The sequence below is a fragment of the Lactuca virosa genome, chromosome 6, assembly GCF_052849685.1.
Source record: "Lactuca virosa cultivar CGN04683 chromosome 6, Lactuca_virosa_CGN04683_v6, whole genome shotgun sequence".
In the NCBI taxonomy this organism is placed as follows: Eukaryota; Viridiplantae; Streptophyta; class Magnoliopsida; order Asterales; family Asteraceae; genus Lactuca; species Lactuca virosa.
In genome coordinates this window covers 234,739,873-234,743,643 of record NC_136431.1, presented here as the reverse complement: position 1 = coordinate 234,743,643, position 3,771 = coordinate 234,739,873, and the positions used below count along the sequence as shown (strand labels likewise).

Below are 3,771 nucleotides of genomic sequence, written 5' to 3'. Positions count from 1 at the left end.
CTGGGCCGGACTATAGATACAACATGTGGGCGGTGGGCCGATGTACATCAATCATTGGAGAAGATACAAATACATACAAGGAGTATACACAAGACAAACACTAACAAAACCAAGTTTTTTTTTTTACGATTTGTAACCTCCAGTTTTAGTAAATGAATACAATGATTATATTATGTTTCAATTATGGTCAACACAAATAAGTTAAGTTTTAAGTTAGCATGTTGAACTTATCCTAGACGTTCCATATAAATTTGTTAATTAAACATATTGTTGATTGAAAAAAATAAAATTCATTTTTTTTCGAAATAACAACCATAGAGAAAAGGTAAATAACGTTATTCTCAAAGTAACTGTAAAAATGGTACATGAAGTTGGTCATTTTTGTTACTTTTTAGCCAAAGAAGTATATGTATTCTCCATGAATCTCCTTCATAAAAGAACAATTTGGGGGGTATGTGCTGTGATTCTTTCCTACTTAGATCCTCACAAGCCAACCAAACATGTATCTTTGACCATTTGGACTCCATTTCAACAATGCCACTAAATATAAACAGGGTAATCAACATTTTGCTAAAATCGAATACAATGGCAAGTGTTTTGGACTTAATTGTTAAAAGAAGTATCATGATTTAATCATAAATAAAGTTGTACTTTAATGAAGATTTCTTATACTATCATACAAGGTCGATGAGCGGGTTATTGGGTAATTTATAAAAATCGAAGACAATCTAGCCCAGCGGTATCCGGTGTTGTCCTCCCTCCTTGAGGTCGAGGGTTCAAGTCTCATTGTGGACATAGGTGGAATAATTTAGGAGTAGTTTAGTATATATTTGTATTTGCCGTTCAAAAAAAAATTACAAATACTTTATACTTTCTTTTTTAAAAAAATATCATAATTTAATCATAAGTAAAATTAAAATATATAAACGTTAATGGATATTTCTCTTTTCAAATTGAGCATTAATTTTGACATGAATGTAAATACTAATATAAGAGCATCTCCAACCCACCCAAAAAATTATATTTATTAGTGTATATATATTCTTGTGTATTGCTTTATATTGGAAAGATAACTAGCCCGTTTGTATTGATCTTGTATATTGGTCTAAGGCCCACTGTATTGTATATTTATTCATTCATGTTCAATGAAATAAGTTATGGGAAATTGCATGTCAAACATGGTATCAGAGATCTTTCTTTGATCCTTGGTAACCCTAATCTAGCCGGCCATACTTCTCTTCTCCCTCTCTCCGGTGGTGTTCCTTCCACCGTCCCTCTCTCTCCTCCTTCTTTCATTTTTTTTTACCATGGCTAATAAAAAACTATATGATATTACAAACATCAAGGCATCTGTTCCCCTAATCCTTGATTTAAACGAACTCAACTATGATGCTTGGCGCAAACTTTTTACCACTCACTGTAAGTCTTTTGGCGTTCATGGCATCCTCACTGACACTACAAAACCCACAGCCCCACTGATGTTGAATCGGAAAATCACGACAACATTGTTCAGATGTGGCTCTATGGCACCATGATGCAACCCTTACTCAACATGATCTTAAAACCGGAATCCACAACAAACTCAGTCTGGTTAAGCATTGAAGCACTCTTTCGGGACAATAAAGATGCTAGGGCAATTGAACTTGATAATGAACTCCGCTCCTTAGTCATTGGCGATCGCACCATTGCAGATTATTGTCAGAAATTGAAGTCCTTATCTGATCTTATAACCAACATCGACTCCCCCGTTCCCACGAAAACTCTTGTCACCTACATGCTTAACGGTCTATCACAAAAATTTGAAAACATTTCCATGTTAATCCGTCACAGGGATCCATTACCTTCTTTCCTTCAAGCCCGGTCAATGTTTGTCTCTGAAGAACTTTGTCTCAACCAGACTCATCCTCAATCATCAAGCCATCACGACTACAACTCCTCCCCTTCTGTTCTCGTTGCCAACCACAGATCAGATAACATGCGATCTCAAAACAGTCGCCCATACACCAACCGTCGAGCCACAAACTCCTTTAATAGCCGTCGTGGTCCTCCCCTTCATACCGCTTGTAATCAGCCGCATAACTCCTCTCGACAAGCACAGATGCCACCCATATCCGGGGTAATCCAGTTCGATAACTGTGGACCTAGTATGCATGCTTTTATATGTTTTGTTATGTGCAATATTTTGGGGGAAACTCACTAAGGTTTGTTCTTACCCATTTGTTTATGTTTTCAGGTCCTATTGATGGCCATGGGAAGGCGAAGGCGTGGCTGCACACACTCATTAGCAACATTGAGGATTCCGCGTTTATTATATTACTCTGATTTTCAACAAATGTAATTCGGGAATAAATGGTTTTCTTAAAATGGATTTATAATTGTGAAGCTTTATCTTAACAAAAATGAAAATTTTTGGTTATTAAAATGGGATGTTACACAATGCACCGTCAACGTTCATGGATCGGATGAATCGAGTGTGTAGGACGATGCTTGATCGGTCGGTGATCATATTCATTGATGATTTTTAGGGTCTATTCGAAGACCAAGGAGCGGCATGAAGAGCACATTTTAGAGATTCTTGGGATTTTGATGATTTGGAGGTTGTATGCCAAGTTCTTTAAGTGCGAGTTTTGGTTGCATGAGGTTCAGTTTTTGGGACACCTCGTCAATCAGAATAGTATTTTGGTCAATTCGACCAAGATTGAGGTGGTTATGATTGGGAAGCTCCAAGTTCTCCATCTGAGATTAGGAATTTCCTTGGTTAAGAAGGTTATTACAACTGGTTTATTCATGACTTCTCCAAGATTGTAGTTCCTCTTATCCGGTTGAAAAAGAAGAGTGTTACTTTTTAGTAGGGGCTGGAGCGGCAGACAGCTTTTGAGACCTTATGTCGGAAGTTATATGAGGTGCCAGTGTTGACCCTTCACGAGGGTATCGAGGATTTTGTGGTTTATTGTGATGCTTCGATCACTGGGTTGGGAGTTGTAGTCATGCAATGGGTTTGGGTTGTTGTGTACACTTCAAGGCAGTTGAAGCCTCAAAAGGCGAATTATCCTACTCATAACTTGGAGCTAGGGGCAATGGTTTTCACCCTCAACATTTGGTGTCATTATTTGTATAGGGTTTGGTGTACTATCTACACTAACCACAAGAGTTTGATATAATTGATTGATCAACCAAATCTAAACATGAGGCAATGTAGGTGGCTCAATGTAGTTAAGGACAACGACTACGATATTTAGTATCATCCAAAAAAGACCAATATGGTGGTCGATGCTTTGAGTCGCAATGCGACTAGTGCACCTATTAAAGATATTTGTTTAAGGGTATCACTCACGATACCACTATTCGATATGATCAAGGAAGCTCAGGCGGATGTAATAAAGGAAGAGCATCAGAAAAATGAGGGGTAGTTGGTCGAGTCTCGGGTCTTGACATCGACGGTCGAGGTTTATTAAAATGTGCATGGTATAGTTTGGGTTCTTTATCCGGCGGGGCCCAACATATATTGATGGTGGAAGCTCAAAAATCGAATTTTTCGATACATCCAGGCTCCACGAAGATGTATAGGGATTTGAGACACAGTCACTAGTGGCGTTACATGAAACATGATGTGGCTTGGTGCTTTGAGAGGTGCATGACTTGTTGGAAAATCAAGGCCGAGCATCAGATTTCCCAGGATAAGTTGTAGCATTTAGAGATTCCTCTATGGAAATGAGAGCATATCACCATGGATTTTATCACGAAGCTACTGAAGACTGCTACGAGATGCGA

General features: G+C 38.3%; 1 pseudogene; it reads left to right on the top strand.

The window, feature by feature from the left end:
* Nucleotides 1–1,307: 1,307 nt before the first annotated feature.
* Nucleotides 1,308–2,322, top strand: LOC145122385 (uncharacterized; annotated as a pseudogene).
* The last annotated feature ends 1,449 nt before the right edge of the window (nucleotides 2,323–3,771 follow it).